General features: G+C 41.5%; 1 long non-coding RNA gene and 2 pseudogenes across 1 annotated transcript in view; 2 read left to right on the top strand and 1 right to left on the bottom strand.

The window, feature by feature from the left end:
- Positions 1-12,176, top strand: part of LOC148774848 (uncharacterized) — a 235,280-nt gene that overhangs the window by 210,203 nt on the left and 12,901 nt on the right. The gene's annotated exons all lie outside the window — the stretch shown is intronic.
- Positions 1,110-4,654, bottom strand: LOC129542674 (hsc70-interacting protein pseudogene; annotated as a pseudogene).
- Positions 6,690-10,471, top strand: LOC148774849 (eukaryotic translation initiation factor 1 pseudogene; annotated as a pseudogene).

Below are 12,176 nucleotides of genomic sequence, written 5' to 3'. Positions count from 1 at the left end.
CCACCATGGAATTTTCCAGGCAAGAATACTGGAGTGGGTTGCTATTTCCTTCTCCAGGAGAGCTTCCTGACACAGGAAGCATCTTTACCACTGTGACACTTGCTGCGACAAACTGTGTGCTGCTGCTGCTGCTAAGTCACTTCAGTCGTGTCCGACTCTGTGTGACCCCATAGACAAACTGTGTAGTGCAGTCAAAAAGAAACTTTCAATCTGGTCAAGTGGAGAATGCTGTGATGGTAGGTGGCCATAGAATGTAGTTCCTTGAAGTTGTGATAGAGTCAGTAACAGACTTATGAGAAGGAGAATGATGCTAGGAAAGGTTGGGGGCGGGAGGAGAAGGGGATGATAGAGAATGAGATGGCTGGATGGCATCACCGACTCTGTGGACATGAGTTTGAGTGAACTCCGGGAGTTGGTGATGGACAGGGAGGCCTGGCGTGCTGTGATTCATGGGGTCGCGGAGAGTCAGACACGACTAAGCGACTGAACTGAACTGAACTGAATGTTTCTCTATCATTGTGGACCTAACACATAGAAAAGACAGGAAAAAAACTTCAGGGTGAAGTGAAACAATAAATAGTTTTAATCCAAGCCAGTGGTATAATCACTTGACTGGAGGTTTATGAGAACCAATCAGGCTTGAAAATTAGATAATGATAGGATTTGGATTTAGGGATATGGGCTAATATGGCCATTCCTTGTAAGTTATCTCCTGCTATATAACAAATTACCCCCAAATTTAAATTAATAAGAATATAAATGTTTATTATCTCACACAGTGTTTATGGATCAGGAATTTGGGACCAGCTTAGCAGGTTTTGTTTTTCAGCAGAAAGGGCTGCTTAATAGCTGTTCTTGTTTTAATACTTTTCAGGTTTTAAAAATGTTTAAAATTTTTGATTCCCAGTAGGAAAATATTATCTGAATGATTGTTTTAATGTCAAACCACTGAAAATTGTTTCAGCTTCATTTGGGACAAAGGGAGAGAGAGTATCTTCAGAGCACTGTAGCCTTTCCTTCATCAGCAGGTCAGAAGTACACTGGATTCTATTACTGTGACATCTATTAGATGATCTCAGTTGCTTTTCCTTCAGCTTGGACTTTATTTGTCAGAAGGACCTTAGGCTTGCCCTCCAAATTTGGCTGAAAATTTTCTGATATTTCAACATATTGAAGTTCTGGATCACATCCTACAAAGCCGTCATAACTTCTGAAACCTGCATGTCTGTAAGAACCTCTGGATCACTAGTAATTTCATTGAGCCCAAGCATTCCTGCCATTCCAGGCATACCCCATCCCATTCCAGGCATTCTTCCAGGAAAATTACCAGGTGTTGCCCAGGGAAAGCCACCTGAAAAATAGCTATATTGAGCTCCTGTTTGTCTTCTGATTTCTCCCTCCTTCTGGCGTCTTTTCTGTTCCTCCCAAGCCTTCTTAACCCTTTCCATTTTTTCTTCGAGCCTTTGGTCTTCATGGTTTCACTCACACTTTCTCTGTTGTTCAGCAGTTTTCTGGGCCCTTGGTTGAACTTCTTTCAGCATTCCACTAACATCTTCATTGTAATCTAGTTTACAGGCAAGGGCAGGACCGTGGACTGCTTCTACCCAGTGGCCCAGAGGTACATGTGCTTTTCCTGCCCATTTGTAAGGCTGAGCTGAATCAGGATTTATTTCAGTATCTCTGTCAAAGTTTCAGATGGTAGTATTTGACTTCTGTAATTTGATGAAGACTCTGGCTCTCTTGGCATACAGAGAAGATTCAGCTTGCTTGGCATCTGTGAACATATCAATCGCTTTCTATAGCTCACCATCATTTAGGGCCTCAATGGCAACCACATTTTTATCATTTGCCTGATCCACCATCCCCTGTTATTTCAACATTTTCATCTCCCATTCCGTGGCAGGCATCAGTGTTTGATTCAATCACACTTTACATTTTTATTATAAAACACTTTAGTTCAGTCCCTCAGTTCAGTTCAGTCGCTCAGTCGTGTCCGACTCTTTGCGACCCCATGAATCACAGCACGCCAGGCCTCCCTGTCCATCACCAACTCCTGGAGTTCACTCAAACTCATGTCCATTGAGTCAGTGATGCCATCCAACCATCTCATCCTCTCTCATCCCCTTCTCTTCCTGCCTTCAGTCTTTCCCAGCATCAGGGTCTTTTCCAATGAGTCAGTTCTTCGCATCAGGTGGCCAAAGTATTGGAGTTTCAGCTTCAACATCAGTTCTTCTGATGAATATTCAGGACTGATTTCCTTTAGGATGGACTGGTTGGATCTCCTTGCAGTCCAAGGGACTCTCAAGAGTCTTCTCCAACACCACAGTTCAAAAGCATCAATTCTTCTGTGCTCAGCTTTCTTTATAGTCCAACTCTCACATCCATATGTGACTACTGGAAAAACCATAACTTTGACTAGATGGACCATTGTTGGCAAAGTAATATCTCTGCTTTTTAATATGCTGTCTAAGTTGGTCATAGCTTTTCTTGCAAGGAGCAAGCATCTTTTAATTTCATGGCTGCAGTCACCATCTGCAGTGATTTTGGAGCCCCCCAAAATAAAGTCTGTCACTGTTTCCATTGTTTCCCTATTTGCCATGAAGTGATGGGACCAGATGCCATGATCTTAGTTTTTTGAATGTTGAGTTTTAAGCCAGCCTTTTCACTTTCCTCTTTCACTTTCATCAAGAGGTTCTTCAGTTCCTCTTCACTTTCTGCCATAAGTGGTGTCATCTGCGTATTTGAAGTTATTGATATTTCTCCTGGCAATCTTGATTCCAGCTTCTGCTTCATCCAGTCTGGCATTTCGCATGATATACACTGCATATAAGTTAAGTAAGCAGGGTGACAATATACAACCTTGATGTAATCCTTTCCCAATTTGGAACCAGTCTGTTGTTCCATGTCCAGTTCTAACTTTTGCTTCTTGACTTGCAAGCAGATTTCTCATGAGGCAGGTAAGGTAGTCTGTCATTCCCATCTCTAGAAGAATTTTCCACTTTGTTATGATCTACACAGTCAAAGACTTTGGTGTAATCAGTGGAACAGAAGTTGATGTTTCTCTGGAATTCTCTTGCTTTTTCAATGATCCAGCAGATGTTGGCTATTTGATCTCTGGTTCCTCTGCCTTTTTAAATCCAGCTTGACCATCTGGAAGTTCATGGTTCACATACTGTTGAAGCCTAGCTGGGAGAATTTTGAGCATTACTTTGCTAGCATGTGAGATGAGTGCAATTGTATGGTAGTTTGAACATTCTTTAGCACTGCCCTTCTTTGGGATTGGAGTGAAAACTGATCTTTTCCAGTCCCGTGGCTACTGCTGAGTTTTCCAAATTTGCTGGCATATTGAATGCAGCACTTTCACAGCATCATCTTTTAGGATTTGAAATAATTCAACTGGAATTCTATCACCTCCATAGCTTTGTTCATAGTGATGCTTTCCAAGGCCTACTTGAGTTCACATTCCAGGATGTCTGGCTCTGGATGAATGATCATACCATCGTGGTTATCTGGGTCATGAAGATCATTTTTGTATAGTTCTTCCGTGTATTTTTTGCCACCTCTTCTTTATCTCTTCTGCTTCTGTTAGTTCCATACCATTTCTGTCCTTTATTGTGCCCATTTTTGCATGAAATATTCCCTTGTATCTCTAATTTTCTTGAAGAGATCTCTAGTCTTTCCCGTTCTATTGTTTTCCTTTACTTCTTGGCATTGATCACTGAGTAAGGCTTTCTTATCTCTCTCCTTGCTATTCTTTGGAACTCTGCATTCAAATAGGTATATCTTTCCTTTTCTCCTTTGTCTTTAGCTTCTCTTCTTTTCTCAGCTATTTGTCAGGCCTCCTCAGGCAAGCATTTTGCCTTTTTGCATTTCATTTTCTTGGGGATGGCCTTGATCACCGCCTCCTCTACAATGTTACGAACCTCTGTCCATAGTTCTTCAGGCACTCTGTCTATTAGATTTGATCCCTCGAATCTATTTGTCACTTCCACTGTATAACTGTCAGGGATTTGATTTAGATCATACCTGAATGGTCTAGTAGTTTTCCCTACTTTCTTCAATCTAAGTCTGAGTTTGGCAATAAGGAGTTCATGATCTGAGCCACAGTCAGCTGTTGGTCTTGTTTTTGCTGACTGTATAGAGCTTCTCCATCTTTGGCTGTGGAGAATATAATCAATCTGATTTCTGTATTGACCATCTGGTGATGTCCATGTGTAGAGTCTTCTCTTGTGTTGTTAGAAGAGGGTGTTACTTACCTCACTGGATATGTACTTCTTTAGTGACTCAGACCATAAGGAATCTGCCTGCAATTCAGGAGGTGCAGGTTCAATCCTTGGATTGGACAGATCCCCTGGAGAAGGGAATGGCTACCCACTCCAGTATTCTTGTCCGGAAAATCCCATGGACAGAGGAGCCTGGCCGGCTATAGTTGGATACCACAGAGCGACTAGCATTTTCCTTCACTTGAAAGTTTGTCTGTCTTTATGTTTTCCTCTGCCTTCTCAGTATCTGGCTTTTCTTCCTTGGTATGTTCTTCTGACTTAGTTTTATGAGTAGCAAGTGGTATTTTACCCCCGCTACCCTCTACCCAGTCCCTCAGTAAGTACATTTCTTCAGTGTGCAGGACACTGGAGTCTTGCAAACACATTTTCATGCTGGTTCAAAGCTCTCTCACTTTGAGGATTCCTCGGTCCAGCAAGGCTGAGGCTGAAACCAGGTTCCACACCAGGACCACACAGTAGGGTGAGACTGCTCAGTTTTGAGTCTGGATATCTCCTCATGTCACAGGCAGTGTGTTCGGCAGGACTACAGTTATTTGGAGGCTTCACTGGGGATAGAGTAGCTGTTTCCCAGATTCATAAACATGGCAATTGAGTTCTATCTGTTGGTAGGAGGACTCAGTTCATCACCACACAGACCCCTCCCTGGGCTGCCTGAATAGCTGGCTTCCTCCACAATAAACAATCCAGTGGTGTGCAAGGTAGAAGAAGCAATGTCTCTTATGACCTAGCTTCAGAAGTCATTCTCCATCATTTCCACAATATCCTATTGATTACAGGTCAGGCTCATTCAGAGTAGAAGTATCTACACAGGGGAGTGACTAACAGGAGGATAGCATCATTGGAGGCCATTTTGGAGGCTGGTGTCAAGTCCCTTTTCAGGTTTTGTAGTTTATGATATATTAAGAGTATAAAGGGACTCTTCTTTGTGGTGCTATATGAGAAAAATTCCCCTAGATATTTATGGCTCCAGACTTTATATGCAATTCAACCAGCTTTAGAATATCGTCAAAAGAATTTGAGAAGATAAACATTTTTTTAAAAGCAATAAGCATTTTTTAAAACATTGGGAAAGCTTACAATTAAATATAGAAATGTACTAAAAATGAAACACATGGTATTAGTATTTTTGTGTAAAGGATTCTGTATATTTAGTATTTTAAGTTTTTGTAATATTTAGGAGAAGACCTAATAGAATAATAACACATTATATATGTGTAATGCTTATTTAAAAGGTGTAACTAAGTAATTCATTTGCATTTGTGATTTTAAGTGGAAATGTTTCAAATGTAAATGCAACATTAGACATTTAAAAGAACTTAAAATTAACATATTTATAAGATTAATTTATTAGATATATGTAAATTACTTAAGTACTTGGAAAGTGTTTTTTGGTTTCAGTTGGATTTTTTGGTCATTTAACAGAAGAACTCAATATATGTATTTATATATATTAATGTTTATAAAGTTATAAATTTTTTAAATAGATTAATTAAATGTGACTAACCATTAATCGAAAGTCCCCTTAGAAGGGATTGTTTAACTATATCTATAAAAGTTTATAAATCTATATATAAGCTAACATAAATATCTCCTTGGATTTTGATTTTGTAAAGGCAAGCATTAATTTTTCAAAACCAAAGTAACTTTTGAATACTTTTTCTTGAATACACTAAAGTTAACCTTGAGTAAACAGATTCACTTGGATGGCAGGTGGGGAAGTAGGGTATGAGAGATTTTGACTGATGGGTCAACCCTGCCTGGAGAAGCATGGGCCTGAATCGTGCTCCGGCCTGATGACTGAGCTGGTCCACAGATAAGAGCTCTTCTCCGCCTGGGACCGAGGGTGGGGGAGGGGGCAAGGAGCCAGACCTCTGCCGGTGTGGTCTGTTCCCCCTCCCTCCTCCTTGATCTCACGTGCTCCATGCATGTAATAAGTGCCACACTAGCCTTAATTCCAAGTCACAGCATGATTCTTTTTTTCTCCAAAAAAGCTGAGCACATAGCATACTGGTCTTCATTAACTTGCTCTTTGATTGTCCAAGGGACTTCTAACTGACCTGCAGGACTAATTGTGGCTGTATTAAGCAACGAGTACAGTTAAAAACAAAAGAACATCAGCAAGTCCCTAGACATAAAAGCTGCAAGTTCACCACATTGTCATAATGTGACTTATAAAACAAAAATATAGCCAAACACTGATTAGTATGGCTTATAGCATAGACTCACATTTAGCTTTTGGTTGTAATACTGAAGTTTTAAATTTACTGTAACTGATCTTATGCCTGAACCTCCTACCCAGCTGGGTTGTTGGCAGGAGTGCTCTTAAATTTTCCATTAGCTGTATGTTTGTGTCTTCTATCAAAGTTCAACTCCCAGTTCATGCTCTTTGCCTGAGATGGCATCTGGATGCCTGAGAAGAGCCTTGGAAGTGCCAAGTGCCAGGGTGAGGGCTGCTGTCTGACAGAGGATAGCCTGCTCTTCAGAGTGGCACCTGTCCAGTGCCTGGCCCTGTTGGCCTTCCCACCAGTTTTAACATCCACTCCTGAGGAGTCACCATAACCTCTCAATCCCAATTTCTCCCGGAGGCCTCTTCTTCCCCCACCCCAACCCTCCCCAGCACCCCTCCCTCCTCCCTCCTCTGCCCTTCAGCGGTGCAGGGCGCACCTCCCCACTTCCTATCCTGCTTTGAGAATTCATGGTCTAGTGGCCAAGATTAACATATTTTGTGGAAAAGGTGACATTTAAGCCAGAGTTTGAAAGGTGTGTGCAGTTTCGGCAAGCAGAGATAAAGGATAAAAAATGACTTCCAGAAAAAGAGAAGCATGAATATCAAAGGACACAAATGGTTCCTTTTTCCTTCCCCCTCCTAGTTGTACTTCTATAAAAATCATCTTCTTGGTACCGTATGATCACATGGTCTCTATAAGAATCATCTTCTGACCATGTAATATTAGTTGGTAAATGTTGGTGGAATTCATACTCAATGGGCCAATAGTTCTTCCTTGGGAATTTTGAACTGTAACTAAGAAAAAAAGTAGTCACTTTCTCTTGGTTAACAGAAGTTAAGTTTTGGAGCTCTCGATGACTATGACCTTGAGAAGAGAAAGAAAAGAGGAAAAGAGAAAGGAAGAGTAAGAAAAAGAAATGGAGCACATACAGAGGGGAGAAACATCACAGACCGAGAATCCTGGGGACCGTTGTGTCTCTGATTTTGGACATTCCTGAGGTTCAACTGCATTTCTGTGCTTGGGATCCTTGAGATATAGTAATACCTTTCTGATAAATTTCTTTTCCCTTAAGCTGAGTTTTCTGGATGTTTTTTTGTTGTTGTTGTTGTCTTTGTTTTTTGTTTTTGTTTTTGACAATTCTCCTAACGAATTGTGTTAGTTTCCTATTGCTGCTGTACTGAATTATCAAAACCTGGTGCCTTAAAACAACAGTTTGTTCTCTCACAGTTCTGCAAAGTACAAGTCCACAACCAAGGTGTCAGCAGTGACATGCTCCTGCTGAAGAGTCTAGAAAAGATTATTTCCTTGACTCTTTCTGGTTTCTGGTGGTTGTTGGCAAGCCTTGGCATTCTCTGGCTTCTGGCTGCATCGCTCTCATTTCTGCCTCCATCTTCACGTGGCCATCTTCCTTCTGTATGTCTCTCTGTGCCTTCACATGTCCTTCACATTAGGACACCAGTCGTTTGATTTAGCGCCCCACTATCCAGCAAGATCTCATCTAAACTGATTACATCTGCAAAGGTCACACTCTGAGGGTCCAGATGGACGTGAATTTGAGGGGATACTATTCAACTAAGTATACCGTTCAACACACAAAGGCCCTGGGGCTACACGTTCAGGTCCTGTTTCGAGCCAGGTGCTTGAGGAGGTGGCAGGCTCTGCTGAGAATGCTGAGGTTTGCCCTCTACCCACCGAGGAGGCCCTGAGTGCTGCATGCAGGAGAGTGTCGTGGTCAGAGTTTCGTGGAGGACTGCTTTGGTCACAGCGTGCTGAATAAACTGGGGCCGGGAGGGCTAGGGAGGAAGGAACACCAGTGTTCCCATTGGGTAATTCAAGTGATAGGAGATACCATCTTGAGTCAGGACAGATGGTATGGGAAGAGGAGGAAGGAACAAGTGGGAGACATATTGCAAATTCAAAGTTAACCAGTTGTTGTTCAGCTGCTCAGTCATGTCCAACTCTGCAACTCCACGGACTGCAGCGCACCAGCCTTCCCTATCCTTCACAATCTCCTGGAGTTTGCTCAAACTCATGTCCATTGAATTGATGATGCCATCCAACCATCTCATCCTCCGTTGCCCCCTTTTCTCCCTGCCCTCAATCTACCAACATCAGGGTCTTTTCCAATGAGTCAGCTCTTTGCATCAGGTGGCCAAATGATTGGAGCTTCAGCATCAGTCCTTCCAATGAATATTCAGGGCTGACTTCCTTTAGGATTGACTGGTTGGATCTCCTTGCTATCCAAGGACTCTCAAGAGCCCTTCTGTAGCACCACAGCTCAAAATCATCAATTCTTCGGTGCTCAGCCTTCTTTATGGTCCAACTCTCACATCCATACTTGACTACTGGAAAAACCATAGCTTTGACTATACGGACCTTTGTCAGCAAAGTAATGTCTCTGCTTTTTAATATGCCGTCTAGGTTTGTCACAGTTTTTCTTCCAAGGAGCAAGCGTCTTTAAATTTTATGGCTGCAGTCACTATTTGCAGTGATTTTGGAGCCCAAGAAAATAACTTAAAGTTAACCAGACTTGGCAGTTAATATGTTGTGGGCGGGAGGAAACGAGCACAGAAAGGGAAGCATCTAGGTGACTGTACAATATGGGTGGTCCCTGAACATGGCTGAGTGGTTGCCAAGTGAGAGATAGTATTACCCGGAGGTCTTGGATTAAAGGGAAACGCAAGGCTTGAGGATCCCACAGGGTAGACCCCAGAGACTTTATGAGTGGTCAGGGAGATGGAAGTAGGCTTTTTCAGTTGGGATTACTTCCACGAAAAGCATCCCATGTTTGTATAAGAGGATTCCGCGGCATAGTCCTTACCTGCTTTTGCTTTTGTGTTTTCAAATACTCTTTACCTACATCAGGGTCTTTGTCTGGACAGTGTATTTTTTAATTTTAATAGATGTTGCCAGGTTACTTTCCTAAAAGGCTGTAACAATTCACTTTTCTACTGGCATTGTATGGGAGTACCCTTTCCTCCTTTTTCCCACGATTGGTAGGTATTTCACTCTAATTTTTGCTATCTGAAATTATGACTTCTTTTAATGGCTACAAAACATTCCACCATATCAACATACCATAAAATGCTTAAATATTTTCCTATTTTTGGACATTACATTGTTTCCCTTCTTTGCTATAATGAAATTAATAACCCAGAAATGGGCATTTTTACATAAATCTCTGTCTATCCAATGATACTTAGTTATAAGTATAACAGTATGACTGTTATAATTTGAAAGAATATAACATAGATATAGTTTCCCCAGGCTCTTGCTTTGTTATTTTTCTTCCTGTGTGCCTTTCTTTCATTTCACTTGGAATATTTTAGGTGGACAGAGGAGGGTATAAGAAAGGGAAAGGGTTAAAACAAATAGATTTGCCCAGTCACTGAGCCACCACTAAGGACTCAGCAGCCTAGCAGCCTCTCCGTCGAGCCCCCTGGCTTCCCCACGCTCTGCCCCCGCTGCCTGCCTTCTCCGACCACTGCCTCTGCTGGCCGCTTCCACTGAGGAAAAGGAATCATATCATAGGTCTGCTATCCAGAACCTCCACTCCTTTGACTCCTTTGTTGATGCAAGTAAGGGTGGTGATCTGCATTCTGCTGGCACTGAGCGTTATATCCATATAAGAATTCAACAGAGAAATGGCAGGAAGACCCTTACTACTATCCAAGGGATCGCTGAAGATTATGATAAAAAAACAAAACAAAACTAGTGAAGGCGTTTAAGAAGAAATTTGCCTGCAGTGGTACTGGAATTGAACATCCAGAATATGGAGAAGTAATTCAGCTACAGGGTGACCAGCGCAAGAACATATGCCAGTTCCTGGTAGAGATTGGACTGACTAAGGATGACCCACTGAAGGTTCATGGGTTTTAAGTGCTTTTGGCTCACTGAAGCTTAAGTGAGGATTTCCTTGCAATGAGTAGAATTTCCCTTCTGTCCTTTGTCACAAATTTAAAAACCTCACAGCTTGTATAATGTAACCATTTGGGGTCTGCTTTTAACTTGGACTAGTGTAACTCCATGCAATGACCTGAAAAGAGCCATAAAAAATAGATTTTTAATTTTCTATTAATTCTATTCCTGTCTGTCCTTACTAAAGTGATCTGAAATTGCTGTTAAGCCATTAAATATATATATATATGTATATGTATATATATATATATGTATATATATATATTTATTTATTTGACTGTGCCAGTTTTAGCTGAGCCACAAGGGATATTCAGTCTCTGCACATGGGATCTTTTTTGGTTGAGGCATGTGAACTCCTTAGTTGTGGCTTGAGGGACCTAGTTCCCTGACCAGGGATCAAAACCAGGTCCCCTGCACTGGGAGCATGGACTGGTAGCCACTGGACCACCAGGGAGGTCCCTGAGCCATTATTAATTCTCTAATTTTACCTTATCCGTACATGAAGTTTCTCATTTAATGGAGGAAGAACAAATGCATCCTAGTATCCTAGCACTGTCTGTAACCTACAAAACCAGCTTAATTATTTTCTTAGACATTGAAATTCTGAAAAGCATCAAACTTTTCATGCCATGATGATGAAAAAAAAAAGAGATTTAAATCTTTATACTATAAATGGTGTATGTTATAATTGTTGTTTAGTTGCTCAGTTGTGTCTGACTCTCTGCAGCCCCAGGGACTTTAGCCTGCCATGCTCCTCGGTCTATGGAATTTTTTCAGGCAAGAATACTAGAGTGGGTTGCCATTTCCTTTTCCAGGGGATCTTCCCACCTGAGGGATTGAACCCTCATCTTTTGTGTTGAAGGTGGATTCTTTATCACTGAGCCAACAGAGAAGCCCATATGTTATGATATATGACTGGAGAATAAACATCTTTTTCTATATTCCTCTCCCTTAAACTTTAGCTATTAGAGTCAGAATGCTTCGATTGCAGAATTCTCACTTGAGCAAGGTTTTTATGTAACATTATTCATATTCTTGGCCTTGGATGCCAATTAAGTCTCTCAAGTCTAAAACTGCTTTGTTTGCTTTTTAAAGAAATCTGCCCACCTTACAGACCTACAAGTTAACTCACCAGCTTGCTCTCCCCCTTTCCCTCCCCAGAGGACTTTGCTTCTGTTGGTTTCCTGCCAGCTCTTACTTTCAAATTGAAATAGTTCAGTTTCTCTGTTTCTAGAACATAGAATTCATTACTCCTGGATTTTTGCCAACAATGTCCCTCTCATGTTTTTAAAACTAAGATGAATGTTACAGAGTGACCTAGTGGGCTCGACCCATGATTAGAAGTCAGTCAGTGATATATTAGATGTCTACATGGATGCTCTATTCTGGGCAGTGGAGCTGCTAGGGGAACAGGCCTCTGGTAGGGTGGGAAGGGCATCGAGGGCGAAGCCTTGGGGCTGGAGTGGAGAAATATGTGTGAGAGATTAGGTAAGATCTGGCTGATGTGAGGAAAGACTCAAATTCTTCCCCTGCCCTCAGGGTCCTGGTGAGTCTCTACCATAGAAAGGGCATAGTCATTAATTCTTCTTGGCCATTTAGATGGAAAACAGAAAGCCAGGTGACAGAGAATATTTATAAAGGGCTTTAAGAAGAACCACTCCTTTTTTCCTTTTTTAAAATTTTTCAATGCTCGTTTTCTCTTACCCCTGCAACCCTGCTTAGCCTTTTGTTTGTACTGGTACTGAAA

This window comes from Moschus berezovskii, chromosome 19 (genome assembly GCF_049115385.1).
Source record: "Moschus berezovskii isolate FMDL1 chromosome 19, NW_MosBer_1.0, whole genome shotgun sequence".
NCBI classification, from domain to species: domain Eukaryota; kingdom Metazoa; phylum Chordata; class Mammalia; order Artiodactyla; family Moschidae; genus Moschus; species Moschus berezovskii.
This window is presented reverse-complemented; position numbering and strand designations above follow the sequence as displayed.